This window comes from Amblyomma maculatum, chromosome 2 (assembly GCF_055883805.1).
Source record: "Amblyomma maculatum isolate TAMU_Amacu chromosome 2, ASM5588380v1, whole genome shotgun sequence".
NCBI classification, from domain to species: Eukaryota; Metazoa; Arthropoda; class Arachnida; order Ixodida; family Ixodidae; genus Amblyomma; species Amblyomma maculatum.
In genome coordinates, this window is record NC_139345.1 from 71,653,994 (window position 1) to 71,670,121 (window position 16,128).

The 16,128-nt window shown below is 47.2% G+C and overlaps 1 protein-coding gene across 1 annotated transcript in view; it reads left to right on the forward strand.

Annotated features, from left to right (window-relative positions):
* The window catches only part of Schip1 (Schwannomin interacting protein 1), a 141,661-nt gene that overhangs the window by 44,607 nt on the left and 80,926 nt on the right, over nt 1-16,128 (forward strand). The window lies entirely within an intron of this gene.

Below are 16,128 nucleotides of genomic sequence, written 5' to 3' on the forward strand. Positions count from 1 at the left end.
TTTTCAGCAGAACATTGTCTTTCTCTGAGCGTGATCTGCCGTTGCAAAGGTCGTTTGTCTTTAAAACATCGTGTTTTTTTTTTTTTTTTTTTGTTTTTTTTTGTTTTGTTTTTTTTTTTTCAGAAATTCATGGAGGGCAAAGCTTCTTTCCTTAGACTGAGAAGTACGCTGAATCAAAGAAGCTTCTTTGTGAACATTGCTGCTCTCTTTCAAACGCAGGCTTAATTGCGCCTTTTCAATGTAATATTGCTTTGAATTTTCACAGCCCTTGTTGTTTCGGGCACGTAGAATTTGACGATTTATCAATGCGCAGAACTCTTCAAAGCTGCAGGCCTAAAAGAAACAAAATTTTCACGAAGCCTTTTGCAGTCAGTAAAAGAACGAGAGCTGGAGCATGCAACCACTTTTACTTAATGGGAAACGCCTTATACAATACACATATATTTTTCGCCAAGAAATACTTAATAGCCACTTGCACCTCTCAGTTTCCGAAAGCATGCCCAGGCAAACTTAAAAAAAAAAATGTTCTTTAGTTCTCATTCTTTCGCATCTTTGCTCGTCTTATAATCACTTTTACATTTATGACGATGCCTATTGTATTCGAGGAATCAATATGGCCACTTCTGATGTCCCTACTTGAACTTCATTTGCTAGCGGTTCCAGTGATTTTACTACCCTGCCCGTGTCTCTTCCACACGCATGTCATAGCCGCCATCTGATTTCCAAAGATGCCACTATTCTCCTTGCCTTATCCTTAACGGATCAACAAAGTTTCTCTTTTCCACCTAACATACCACATTTCCCACCATCTCGAACAACCAACAGCTCATCTCATGTCTCACACCCCCCGTCTCGTGCTTCCCTGCGACTCGGGGTATACGAATCCGCTGAGCAGCCACGATTATCATTTCATGAGCACTATATCAAGAGCAGACCACTCGTGTACCCGCCACTCTTTTCTTTGTGCACCGCATTGCTCGATGCCCTTCTCGCCTCGTTTTACGGCTGTAACGTTTGCATAAACCACCGCCCCCAAAAAAGAGGCTGGAGGGTCGGTAAACTATGCACGAAGAGGACGCATTCAAATAATGGCATTTGCTGGTTCTCTTCTTTTTTTCCAGCCGGGATGCTACTGAGCAGACGCGAAGAGCGGTTTCTTGCTAGTTTCACCCGCCTTTTTGCACCCCGACTCGAGCGCTTGTCTGTTTATTGTTCACGCTCTTCGAACGCACGCCCATGGTACCGCTCGGTCACAAAATGAATAAATTAACGGAAACTTACTAGTTGGATGAGCTCGCTACTCTGTCCCGGAGGGTGCTAAGTGTTTTTTGTTTTACCAGTGTTGACACTTTCGATGGCGCTTGAGCTGTGAGAGCAACGAGAAAAGAGGCAAAATGGAGAAAGGCGTCACCGTCCTGCATAAATAAAGGTGCGTGCGTTCAACTCCTTTAATACCCGTGCCCAAATAGAAAGCAGAGAGGCGCCTACTAACTCTATAAATCGGAAAGGACAAGGGTTGCGACCAAAAATAAATAGTTCCAGTAACTTGGTTCATGTAAAAACGGCGCGGCCCGCTGCTTTAAATATTCATCACCAAGACTGGTAGCACCAATGTGTATTCACAAATTATATGTACTCATAATGGCTGCCTTTCTGGCTATAATGTATTGCGTTCATATAGAAGGGCATTTGTGACCCGAATATTTTGCGATAACAATGGCGAACCGGGTAGAGAATCTTTGATCACATGAAATTTAAAGGGAAAGAGTGTCAAAAAACCCTGGCTGCTCATTGGAGGGTCAAATTCTAAAGTTAAAGCTCAGCTACTTTGGTCATCTGATGAGAAGAGAGGAGTCGCTGGAGAAAGATTTGATGTTGGGAAAGGTTGAGGGTCACCGGAGAAGGGGTAGGCAGCGAACGCGATGGTTGGATGGCATCCTCGAGGTGCTGCAGATTAAGTTATGAAGATAGTGAAAGATAGTGAGAGACCGGAAAGTATGGTGTGATATGGTCCATAGGATCACGAAGAGTCGGAGACGATTGAACGACTGGACTGAACTGAACTGAACTGAAGCGTAAAGATCTAAATCTGCAGCCTAAAATTATGACGACAGTTCGAACGCTCAGTGAGGGCGTTACTTAAAGCAACAAAATAAATCTCGAGTATTACCGAGATCGTCAGTCAAGCATCCTACGTGTTGTGGACAGTGCTGGAAACTCAAGTGAAACGCATGGCTAAAGCAAGAATTCACAGGGAACCAATACAGAATAGCCCACAGACTCTGTCTATGGAAATTCAAGAGAAACGTATGGCTAAAGCAAGAATTCAGAAGGAATCAATACAGAACAGCCCACACACTCTGTGTATGGAAATTCATGAGAAACGCATGGCTAAAGCAAGAATTCATAGGGAACCAATACAGAATAGCCTGCACACTGTCTATGGAAACTCAAGAGAAACGCATGGCTAAAGCAAGAATTCAGAGGGAACCAATACAGAATAGCCTGCACACTGTCTATGGAAACTCAAGAGAAACGCATGGCTAAAGCAAGAATTCATAGGGAACCAATACAGAATAGCCTGCACACTGTCTATGGAAACTCAAGAGAAACGCATGGCTAAAGCAAGAATTCAGAGGGAACCAATACAGAATAGCCTGCACACTGTCTATGGAAACTCAAGAGAAACGCATGGCTAAAGCAAGAATTCATAGGGAACCAATTCAGAATAGCCTGCACACTGTCTATGGAAACTCAAGAGAAACGCATGGCTAAAGCAAGAATTCAGAGGGAACCAATACAGAATAGCCGACACACTCTGTTTGTGGAAACGCATGGCTAAAGAAAGAAGGCAGAGGAAGCTAATACAGAATAGCCTACACACTCTGTCTAACAGTACAGTGTAAAAGGCCCAGCTCTCCAGACAATCAGGCGTCGACGGTGTCGGCGTCGGTGTTGTAAGCGAATCAGCAGTGGTAGGTGGTAGTTGGTAGATGGCAAGCCCTTGCATGAACTGGTCGTCGGGTTGGCTGACGTGATGAGCCCACACTATATGGCCGCTTTGGCAGGGGCTGCCAATTCGGGCTCCTTCTTTCAGATGGCAGAAGAATGCAGTCTTCCAGGACCCTTGCGTTGCGAGTGAGACGTACTACCACTAGGCTACGCAAGCTGGCTTGCGCAGCTTGCTTAAAATATGAGTCGGCTCGTCTTTCACCTAATATGCCAGCGTACTACTGCATGTATGCTAAAAGTTGTGTGTGAGGTAACGGATGCAAGAATAAGGAATTTGTGTTTAAGCGAAATTGCAAATTGCATGTACAGATATAGGATCCCGCTGACGGAAACCATTTGAGCTATGGTATCATATTCTTAAAAGCGTTAGTTATCCCCCCCCCCCCCGCCACTCCCATTCACTCATATTTGGACACGAAGGTATAAATGCGTATTTGCTTGTGTGGATAGAGGTTTGTCGGGATAAAGATTTTATATGAGGGAGAAGGGGGTTCTTTGATTATTTAAACCTATCGAGGAAAGCTCGCTGTTGGCCTTGACAAAAAGTTCCAAAACATTTGTAGGGCTATGCTTAGCGACTTAGCGTATGAATCAACGATTGCTGCAATACATTTGGTTTCGCGGTACAGCCTTGCATTCTGTCGTGCGACCATCCTCTGGTTCCGTACTTATCCGCATATCGTTGTAATCTCCTTCTTTCATGGTAGCCACCCTCATTTCCTCATAATGAAGACCATTTGGAAAGTAAAAAAAAAAAAACAAATTAAGAACATTGAGGGAATGCCTGCCCCAGCATAGCTGTCGAAGTCTTTCGCCAATTAAGATAAACAGGGGCCAAGGAACAGGAAACCCTAGCGGTAATTAAAAGCAAAAGCCAATAATAATGGAAACGAAGCCTGGCGTTCAAAGACGCAACAAGGGCCTGGGAACGTGCGCTCGAGATTGCCGGATGCGAGAAGTGGAAGTCAAGCAGTAGGTTCCAAGTAGCGAAACACAACCACAATTGACGGCAGTAGATTAGAGGGAAATAATAAAGAAAGATCGAAAGAGGAAGAGTTGAAAGAGAGACGCAGGCACTGGACTATATGGAAAAGTGGCCATGGCGCCCACCCACGCTTGGATCTTTGGGCCCACTAACTCCAAATAGCCTCACTCTCTTTCCCTCCGTGGCAGCCATCTTTCTGTTGGACATTCCTCCACTCTCGCCATAATTAACCGCTACGCCACCCTAGCCGCTACGCCACCTGTCGGCTCCCACCCTCTCCTTCCTCCTTCTCTCTCCTCTCCCTCAAACATAGCGAAGTCACAAGAGAATGGTTTGCCGTTTTACTTATGACAACTGCCTCTCGATGAACTTTGGTCTGGTGAGCATGTGACACCTAGATGGAGATATTATACACAAGACCTAGGGGCAGCGGTAGAAACCGATCTGGCTGCTGGCTTCCTGTCTGCGAACTTTATCGCAGCAGAATTCCTTGGAAGGCTCAGTTAGCCATCGTATCACCGGTGAGAAAGCAGCCTAAAGTGTTTCATAGTGCGTATAAAGAAATGGACTGGCTAACCTGAAAAGACGGAGCAACCCACAAGAGCTACAAGTGGATCCGCAAAACCATGCGAACACAAACCAATAACCATGCAGGTAAACGCGAGCAACGAAGTCCTTCAAGCTCTTGATTTCGAGTGGAATGGCTGGCAGTGATAACGGTTTTGACAGCTCATTTGCGAGACTAAGTGATAGAAGTGAAGCATGTTTATACGTGGTGACAGTAGAACGCGCTTATAGATGGATCAGCTCGCTTATGCAAAGTGTCAAAAAGAAAGCGTTTGGCTTTCGGCTCGTTAACACCGATGACTTTGGTCCAAACGCACTTGTCAGCGCTCTAATTCCGGTGTTTAATCCGTTACCGAACCACGTTTTGCAATCGCGCGTCGTTTTTTATGGCAATTCTGTCATTTCAGGTAACAATTGTGCACGAAAGTACATGGAATGAGTCATGCAGCCTTTTATTCTTTCCTTGTTCATAACAAGACAGCATACAGCCGAACAGTTATTACCGTTATAGTTCGATACCGCTCCTCCACGCACGCACTTATTGTCCAGAAGTTAGCATAGCTAGAGGAATTCTGCTCTGAAAAATAACTTCATCACTCCTTGCGAATCTGTGCTTGAAAAACGCTCTAAATTGTACACAGCAGGGGTACACAGTGCAGAGGCAAACAGGGACTAGAACCCTGCGGTATTTTGTGACTGCTCGGTGCTAGACACAGGGGAAAGAGAAGGAGGGGGGGGGGGGGGGCAGGTTTTTTTACAAAAAATTTCCCTTCACCTCTCGGTGTACAAGAGCTTTATATACGATGATAAGAGTATGTCCTATAACAGCATAAGATTCAGCTATAGGCCCTGTTCGCGTGGGGAATAGATAAACAGCATTCTCTCAAACCATAGCATAGCATCTCAAACCATAGCATAGCAAGAAAGAGGACTCTGGCTTCTGTGTCCCCAGAAGGGAGGGAGGGAATACGGCCTACTGGGCTCCTCTCCAAAGGCCGCACACATCACGCCCCCGGTGATGGCCTCACCATCGCATTGCTCGTCCGTTTTCTCCACGCCACTAGCTGGCCGATCGCTTCTCATCGTTTCCTCCTTCCCTGCTTCATTCCCCGACAGGATCTCTCGGAAGCCCAGCTTCACTTCTTCGTCGCCCATTGCAGTCACTGCACTACGGTTTACCGCCGCACGCTATGGCGCTTAATTGGCGCTGCGGATGACGCGGTTCCCACACAAAAGCGACCGACTGAGATCGCGCGCCCCATCCCCTCATCTCTCCGTGGCCTCCGTGACGCACGGCATGAGCTGCGTGCGTCTAATTGGATCCAGGGCAGAACACAAACCACTCTCGGCGGCGGTCTCCCCCGAAAACGGCCTTAATGCGTAGTTCCTAGATCGAGAGTAACGACCTGCTCCTTTTCCTCTCACCTCTCTTTCTATCCATGAATGCCACGGGGGTAGCCTCTATTGACGTCGCCTCGTCCCGTCACTACACACGGAAGAGACGGTCGTGGGTCCATCGACCAGACGTGGACGCCAGGCACGACTGCCTTTTGAGTATTTGCTTCTCACAAAGTACGTCGGGCCCATGCCAGCATGCCTAATCTAATTCGCTTTAATTGGCGCGCGGCTTGGTCGCAGTAGTTTCCTGTTGCGGGCTTCGTGAGCGACGCTGACAGTCGCCTTTGTATTGGACTCAATAAGCAAAGCGCTGTGTTAATTCGGTGGTTCTCTAACTGCTTGCCCGAAGGAACGCGCTTTTCCGAACTGCCAATTGACGACTGATTTGTGGCTTCGTAGACGCTACCTCATTTTATCTTAATAAACATTCGCGAGTCGCTGCGGCCAATTTAGCTGTTGTCAAGCTCTTACTGATCGTTTCTATGTGAAAGTGTTTGTGCTATAGCAAGACAACAGTGTTGAGGCATACAGTAATTTATTCTTAGTCCTCGTCCTTGAAAGAAAAATGAAGAAATGCAAAGCGATGTCCAGCAGTATGTAAAAGGGGCAATCACGACATAGAAACCTGTACAAATGCTAAAGCACTCCGGGTAGACCATACCGGGAGGAATATTTGAGAATGACATGTCCGTTCAGCATACCCTGTCAGTGCCCACTCATCAAGTGTAAACGTAGCCGACAATAAAAAAAAAAAAAAAGGAAAGTTGTATTGAGGATGACGACGGAGCAACATTATTTGGAAAAATAATATGGTAGGCTCCAATTCAAGAGAGAATTGTGTAGTCCAGAGGAAGAAAGGGAATTTTATTCTGAGATGACTCAAAGATCAAGAAATGGACGTTGTCCAGAAGAGACGAGGTGTAGAACAGACTACTTTATCAACGCGATATAGCAAACAACAAAAGAAATTAAACATTGTCGATGACTACCATATAAGTACATAGTCAGAAAACTTCAAAATTCGCAATTGGGTTAAGGCATCCGCTGCTTTCCCAAGATCGCAGTAATCTCACATCGCCGAGGTCTCCTTTTTTATCGTGCTAGATAATTAAATAGGCTCAGTGAAACGGTATACCTTGAAGTTATCTTCAATGCGAATCTTCTTATTTTCCTAAGGATACATACAACACATAACATCCGTGACAAGAAATAGATTACTAATCAGTTTTTCTAGCATATCCTCTCTTAATAGTAGTACTTTATTTCTCCGGAAAAAGTGGTCAATTTTACCTCTTGGCCTTCGTTTTTCTTTTTTCTTTTTTTTATTGCCCTTAAATCTACTGCTTCGCTCTGATCCTGTTCTTTTCCTTACTGAAGACACTAAGGTCCTTACGGCATTGAACTAGCGTACTTAACGAGCAGGCTGCTCCTTGCGTGACGCTCTGAGTGTAGCTTCTCTTCCGCGTGCGGACCATCAAAACAAAAAAAAAAACTAACAAATAAAAATAAACATTTCAGAGCCCATCGCTTCAAGCCGGCGACAAAGCCGTAAAGTGTCAGGGAGGTGGCCGATAACGGCCCCGCGAAAGACACCCTGCTCCCACGACCGGCAACCTCCTTACAAGCCTAACTTTTCGGCGCCTCACACAAGAATGCAGCCAGTGACACGTTCGATGAAGCCCACGCCAACTACAAAGGCACAAAAGCCCCGGCGCGTTTACAACGTATATAGCGGCGACGGCGGCGCCTGTTTGCGAACGCCCCCGGAAGGACGAGTACGACGACCAAGCACCTAAAAGGCGAGGAACGCACTTCGAAATCTGCTTTATAGATGTCGCCTCCTGTCTCTATATAACGCCTCGAACGGCACCTCCCCTCCCCGAGTGGCTCGAGCAGGCTGAGCTGGCTGGACTTGAATCGATCCGCGCACGGAACTGCGTAGCGGTACTACGCATCTGGAGAGAATCCTCTCCGCGTCGCGGGTGGCACACTTTCGCTCTTTCCTCGTCCTTTTTTTTTTTATTTCATCTATTCCATAACCGCTCTCCGTCGTGTTCGTCCTTCTCACCAAGGCTGCCTTCACTTTCGCCTCGATGAATCTCCTGTGTCGCCCTGGTTCCTGGTTCGCCCCAATGGATGGTGCGCGTATTTCCTTTTTATTCTTTTTTTCCACCCCCTCGCTCCTTCGCCTTATCGGTGCCACAGTCTTGCGCAATCTTGGAGTCTTCTCCGCGCTGGTTTTCTACGACGATGCTTCCCCTTTTTCCCGCTGGCGCGATGGCGCATCTCTTCCGCATATTGACTACTACCAACCTGTTATTCCCCCAGCCTGCCTGAATGATCTACGGCGAGAGCGTCTGCGTTCGATAGCCCTGCTTGTTCCCATAGCCCTGCGCTGCCGACTACTTTCTCCCCTTCTCCCCCCCCCCCCCCTTTTTCTGGCTCTGCAGTGAACGGTCGGCGTCCAGGCAGTCGCATCCGATAGATCCTAGCTGTTCGAAGCCAACGATTCCATTTCAGGAAGAATGCATTCGGGCACTATCTAGAACTCCCAAGGATAACTACAAGGATAGAGGAGTTGGTGAACGTACTAGTGCACTCACATCTATCCAGCAGAAAGGCGGCAGGGTTGTATGGCAGCAAGATTTAAGCTTAAAACTTCGTTTCTGCTTGAAATAGTTCAGCGCAGGCGGCCTTTAAAGTTTGGAAGGGGCGTTGCCCAACTCGCCTGCCATCGGAGCTTCATGCATGACTTTGTAAGGCTGCGAATGCAGGGCTGTGTTGGTTTTTATGTGATAAGAAAATAAAAAAGAAAGCAGGCATTGCGAGGAATGTTTTCGGGTGGCGTGAAAGGAAGAAAAAGTTATTCATACGGCGCGCTGCATGGTCGAGCTAGGGAGATAGCCTTGTCACAAGACACGGCTTGTCATACAATGTGCGGAAGACACCTGACCATTTGTTATCATGCATGCTTAGAAATCGCATGAAAAGTAGCACCTTCAAAGGGTAGTAATTTTTCATCTCTACAGGCCTACTTTGAGGGATCTTGAACTTAAAACCTGCATGAAAAAAAAAAAAAAAAAGCCTATTAGCTCTTCTTCACTGAAATGTAATTCTTAGGTTCCTCCTGATTTCTGAAAATACTGCGGCAATATGTTTTACTCACTGTAAGAAAATTCTCACAAACATCTGCTTATATTTGCTTCCTGAATGCTGAAATTCTGCCAAGTCAGCATAGGAATGGGTGGCTTTAATTCTGGCAGTTTTGTAAAAACAACCTTCCTTTCAACGTATTTTACTGCTCACGGGTGACTTTCCGTCTACGTATTTACGGCCCCGCAAACTTTTGTTTGTTACAAAATTCTTCTGTACACTCAAAGTGTCACGCTGTATATTTTTCTCTTGATCGTCTGGTTGGAAATGATCACTGGTAAAACATGGGCTCTCTAATTCTCAAATGAGGACAGAAACGCTTGAATTCTGAGCTAGCAGCATGGGCAAAGTTTATGCCAGGGCTGCGAAAATTTTCGGTTGCTGTTAGGAAAGGACAACGATAAATTTCGCAATTTAAAGTGTCATTATTCAATTTTCCCAACAACTACTTCCTTTCTCATTAACGTTTTCACCATTTCTCATCTCCATGGGAATCAATGGTAATAAATCAGCTTGAATTACGAAATGAAAATTGCCTCAGAGCCCCCTTAGCAGCACTTTCCGCAGTTGTATTTTTTTTATATTCTTCATGGTCTATTCCATGTTATGATGACATTTTGGCACCCTCTAAGCAAAGCGCTTAATTAGGCCACTTTTATTATACGAAAAAGAGCGAAGTGCGCTCACCGGTACTCCGGCAACAACAATGTATGTATGAAAACCATAGCGTAAAAAAGAATTGTCACTCATCGATGCTTAGGGACACTTAACGTGCTTTCACTTTACCCTCCTTTAATCTCTTGTAACGCTAGCAGTACATCGAAAATACTTCAAACACCAAAACAGAAGACGGCAGCTTGAACAAAACAGTATTAAGGCCACTTTAAAGAGTGCTTACTCTCATAGCAAGACTGCTATGTAAGAATTCCACTTTTGCAATGTCCATGAGGAGACAATTTCACGTTATTATACGTTCCAGCAGCTGAAGCAATAGGATTCTTGGGGGGCACTACTTATAGCGAATGAGAGCATTTACATTTTCCTGAACCTCTGAGCAGTTTTTGCTATATACAAGTATATTTGTATTCGTATATGTGTGTTAAGGCGGGTCCACACAATAATGTTCTGTGCAGCTGCGCAACGTACACTGTCGTGACGCTGGGGCTAAGTCGACCCGGCCTTCACTTGGTACCGTGCAGAGACTCCGGGTTGATGGAAGGATTGAATCTTCGAAGTTGGTAAAATATATACAAGCAGGTTTAATGGCACTTTGAGAAAACTTATTTACAGGATTATTTACAAGAAAAAGAAGGGTATATTAACAAAATGGCAAGCGTAAAGAGTTCATAGCGAGAAGCGACTGGATGAGCCGTTTACCCAGGGTTCAGAGCGTCTTTTCGTGCTCTGCAATGTCCTTAAAACCCCCTATGTCCAGCCCCCCTCTGAAGATGCTGACCAACCAGTTCCAGGGCACGCCCCTCAGATATCGGCATCCAATCGAACACATCACTGCACTGATGGTCTGAGGCACTGACTGGTCCGGCATTGATTCGTTGGGCGTGATCACTAGTTGGCGGGAAAAGCTTGGGAACGGCGAGGAGAGGAGGTACATTTCTATTCTTCAGCAAAGAAACGATAGGCTGGTTCCGGCAAGTGGATTTCCTTCTCAGAAACCCAAGCACGTGCGCGCCACATACTGCTTCCAGCATTGTCCCTTTTCGACAATTGCAAATCTTTCCTGCATTCCCGGGAAATCATTTAATGGCCGTATGCGTCATGCTCCTTTCTTGTCCTGCACGTCAGCGGACGTGTCACTCTGTCGTCTCCTTTGGACAGTAGGCATTCCTCACTGGACGATAGGGCTTCTCGACGGGAAGGGTGAACAATTGAACCAAAGCACTTCCGGCTATTTCCCGCAGGGGGACATTTCTTTGTGGTTTTCTAGACGTTCTCTTGACAGGGTCAATTTGGCATTTGCAGGGTGTCCACAAAGCAAAACAGGCTTACACAAAAGGATTCCTGGAAACAGGCTCACTTAGCGCCCTTGTACCAACAGCACATATCCACAGTACTTATCCATGCCCACAGGCGAACAATAGAGCGCGCAAGTGCGGATGATGCACGGTCGTAACAGCCTCCTCCCCCGCCAGAAGAGTCTCGGAGGGCAGCAGTCGCAGCTGCTGCATCAAGAGACGACTTAATGGCCTGCACATGAACGCTTGAAGCTCGCTGTTGCTTGTCGCGTTGTCTTGATTGTCGAAGGCCAAATTGCTCGAGCTGTCTGAAACTCAACCACATGTCCAAGCAAGCACTCGGCTCCCGTCTGAAGAGACCAGGTTAAAAGAAAACTGCTATTGTTGTTCGAGAAAAGCCCACTCTCAAGACGTTCAGGACCCACGTATGCCTCGAAAACCAAACGTGCTGCTTTACATAGTCACATACATTCAAGCGCACGAAAAAAAAAAAAAAAAGAACCTGAGTATCAATTTGGATACATGGCGAGGAACACCTCGGACCGCTTAGAAACAGCGGCTAAGCGCGTCCGCATTCCCATTTAACTTCCCCTTTTTGTATCTTATTTCAAAATTGTACTGCTGTAAAATCAAGCTCCACCTAAGAAGGCGACTGTTCTTCGATGTCGCAGTTTGCAGCCAAGCCAGGGGACAATGGTCCGTCTCTACGGTGAATTTGGCCCCTCCAAGATAGCACTGCAATTTTTGAATGGCCCATACAATGCAAGCGCACTCTTTCTCTGACGCGCAATAAGCCCTCTCTCTAGAACTCAGTTTTTTGTTCAGGTAGAGCACGGGGTGCTCATTACCGTCGTCATCTCTCTGGGAGAGAACAGCACCTAGCCCTCGATCACTTGCATCACACTGGCCTGTGAATTCTCGGTCGTAGTCTGGAGCTCGCAATACTTGACGGCTAATCAGCACAGCCTTCAGGTTTAAGAAGAAGGCTTCCTTTTGTTCGTCCCAGACTACATTTGTCGGCTCTGTCCTGCGGAGAGCGTCGGTCAGGGGGCTAGCCAATGATGAATAGTTAGGGATGTAGTGATTGTGGTATCCCGTCAGCCCCAAGAATGCCCGAATTTCAGTCTTCGTGCTCGGCCGCGGGTAGTCTGCTACCGCAGAAATCTTAATCTCGCTGGGTTTCCTGAAACCTTGACCTACATTGTGACCAAAGTAGTCCACGGTCGCCCTTGCCAGGCAAGTATCCCATTCGCGCTTGCTTTTATAGCACAGTCCCCTCAGGACGCGTTTGAGAACAGAATGCCATCTTTCTACGCTGTTGCTCTGCGGATGGTGGATCGGGCTGTGCACTACCTTAATGCCGCATCGCTCGAAAAATGAGGTGGTGAGGACACTTGTGAAAACGCTACCCTGATAACTTTGGACCTCGGAAGGGAATCCAACTCGTGCAAGCACTGACAGCAGCGAATCCACTACACTCTCGGACGTCACCTCGCGCAGCGGTACAGCTTCTGGAAACTTTGTGGCTGGGCATAACATAGTGAGGACATAACGGTACCCTGACTCTGTCACAGGAAGTGGCCCAACTACATCTATTACTAACCCGTGAAACGGCTCGGTAATGATTGGTACTAACGCCATCGGAGCTTTCCACTTATCTCGCGCCTTTCCAACCCGCTGGCACGTGTCGCATGACCGTACAAAATTTCCCGTGTCCTTAAAGCATCCAGGCCAATAGTATTCTTGCAACAGCCTCTGCTTTGTTTTCCTTATTCCAAGGTGACATGACCACGAGCTGCTATGGGAAAGTCGCAGTAAGTCTTCGCGGTACTTTTGGGGAACGACTAATTGGTCCCGCTCTACTCCGCGCTCATCCTTGAATAAGCGATACAGCACTCCCTTTCTCATCTTGAAAGAAATATTCTTTGCTGTCTTAGTGGCGCTCCCTTATCTCCTGTATCTTGGGATCACTGGCTTGCTCCATAGCTAAATCCTCTCGGGTTCCACTTAAAAGTCTCGTGAGATTACTAGACACTGGCGGCAAGAGGTTACTCTCAAGAACGTCCTCATTCCACGTCTCATCAAGCTCACTTTCAAGTTGACTTATCTGGGATGGTTGGTTGGTTGGTTCATAGGAAGGGAAAGGCGCAGTATCTGTCACACTTGCTCTGTGGACACCGGAACCGCGCCGTAAGGGAAGGGATGAAGGTGGGAGTGAAAGTGGATAGAGAGAAAGGGGAGCCGTAGTGGAGGGCTGCGGAGTAATTTCGACCACCTGGGGATCTTTAACGTGCGCTGACATCGCACAGCACACGGACGCCACTTCGTTTCGCCTCCATCGAAACGCAGCCGCCGTGGTCGGGTTCGAACCCGGGAACTCCGGCACAGTAGTCGGGCGTCTTACCACTGCACCACCCCGGCGGGGCTGGGATGCCTCGCTCTCAAAGTTTTCTGACCTGCTATCTTCCGCATCTACCACTGTTTTAACTGCCGTTTCCTCCGCTGTGGATTTTTCTGGAATGAGCAGTGTAGCTAGTTCTCGCGCCTTTGAACGTGTTAAGGCTTGCACAACTTTGTCTCCGAAAAGGATGCCTCTCTTTCGCAGTAGCATGTCCGATTTGTTGGAAAACAAATACGGATAGCACTTAGGAAGCTTTCCTGAAACGGCAGCCTCGGTTGTTAACTTGCCGAAAGGGCCCTCGATGACCACGTTCACGATTGGCAAGCACACACTCTGTTCCTCCACTACCTGGCGGATCCGTGCACACTGTCCTGTATAGTCGGAAGGCGACACATACGCCGGATGCACAACATCCATCGTTGCGGCCGAATCGCGCAGTACCTTGCAAGGTTTCCCGTTGACTACTAGGTCATGCAGGTAGGGTTCCAAAAGCTGCATATTTTCATCGCAGTCACTGACATACGAGAAAGCAATCTTTTCTTTCCGCCAGTTGACGGCAATGTGACCCTGCTCATTACACCTAAAGCATGTGAGCGGCTTCCTAGCCCCAAGCTTGTTCTTTGTGTTCTGCGCGTTGGTCACTTCCCCACTTTTCTCACTGCCATCCTTTCTAGGGCGTTTGCCTGAAGAAGCCTTCCTTTCTTCGTTTGCAAATCTAGCAAAGTGCCTTTTCTGACGGTTATTCACACTCAACTTGAGATTGTGGGGCCTATTCACTGCTGGGTTGCTGAATTGTCGGCGCGAAGCATACTCCTCAATGCGTTCGGCAGCTTCAGTTGCAGACTTAATTTCGCCTCGGTCCTGTAACCAATTTCTTTCGTTTTCTGGGAGGCAGTTATAAAACTGCTCCAAAAGAATTCGCTCGACTACAGCGTCCCTATCACTGTAGGAATCTGTGCTCTTTAGCCACTCGCCAAAATTGACTCTTAAATTGTACAGAAATTCAGGGTAACTCTCGTCCCTGGACTTAGTAGCGTTCCAAAAACGTTGTCTGAACGCCTCGGCGCTAAGCCTATACTTTCTCAGAAGGCAAGCTTTGACCTTCTCGTAGTTGTCCGCGTCCTCCTTGCTTAGCCACGCGACAACCTCCGCTGCCTCGCTGGGCACAACCGTCAATAATCTCTGAGACCAAGTGTCTCGCTGGAAGGACAGTTTTTCGCAGGTTCGCTCAAAGTTAGCCACATAGAGACCGATATCCCCTGATATCACATATGGCTGCATGTACTTTGACATCTTGAAATCTGCCTCCTTGTTGAGAAGAGGTACCGCTAGCTGGGGACAATTTCCCGACCTCTTGCTCAGCTCTAATTCTAATTTCCGCAGCTCAATTTCTAGCTCCAGCCTTTTTGCTTCTCTTTCAATTTCACGCTTCTTTTCCTCTTTTTCCCTCTCAAGTTCACGCTCGCGCCTCTTTTCCTCTTTTTCCCGCTCTTTCTGCTGTCTGAGCTGCTCCTCCTTTTTTTGTCCGATGAGGTTCCATGCTTCACTGAGCTCCTCATCATCGGTTCCCAAATCAGTGATTGCCTTTATAATCAAGGGTTTTCGTGCCAAACCACTTGTATCAATTCCCAATTCCTCACACAATTGCAACAGTTCCGGTTTCTGCAGCTTTTGTAGGTCCATGATCGCTCCGAGTGTCGGCTACTTCCAAAACAACTGTGCAAACTACCAAACCTAAAGGCGTTTCCACACTCTTTTTACCAGTTCTAAAATCTAACCCTGTTCTAGAACCTGGTCCACATCAGAAGAAAAGCCAAGCACTCACCCACACATACGATCGATGTTCCGAGCTGCTCTCTAGTTGGCCGATTGCTGCTCCTGCTTGTTGCTTGGGATGCCACCTCCGATCACAAGATTGTGGCTTGTAGCTTCAGATCCCAACGCTGGTCACCAGTTGTCGTGACGCTGGGGCTAAGTCGACCCGGCCTTGGTAGCGTGCAGAGACTCCGGGTTGATGGAAGGATTGAATCTTCGAAGTTGGTAAAATATATACAAGCAGGTTTAATGGCACTTTGAGAAAACTTATTTACAGGATTATTTACATGAAAAAGAAGGGTATATTAACAAAATGGCAAGCGTAAAGAGTTCATAGCGAGAAGCGACTGGATGAGCCGTTTACCCAGGGCTCAGAGCGTCTTTTCGTGCTCTGCAATGTCCTTAAAACCCCCTATGTCCAGCACCCCTCTGAAGATGCTGACCAATCAGTTCCAGGGCACGCCCCTCAGATATCAACATCCAAACGAACACATCACTGCACTGATGGTCTGAGGCACTGACTGGTCCGGCATTGATTCGTTGGGCGTGATCGCTAGTTGGCGGGAAAAGCTTGGGAACGGCGAGGAGAGGAGGTACATTTCTATTCTTCAGCAAAGAAAAGATAGGCTGGTTCCGGCAAGTGGATTTCCTTCTCAGAAACCCAAGCACGTGCGCGCCACATACTGCTCCCAGCATTGTCCCTTTTCGACAATTGCAAATCTTTCCTGCATTCCCGGGAAATCATTTAATGGCCGTATGCGTCATGCTCCTTTCTTGTCCTGCACGTCAGCGGACGTGTCACTCTGTCGTCTCCTTTGGACAGT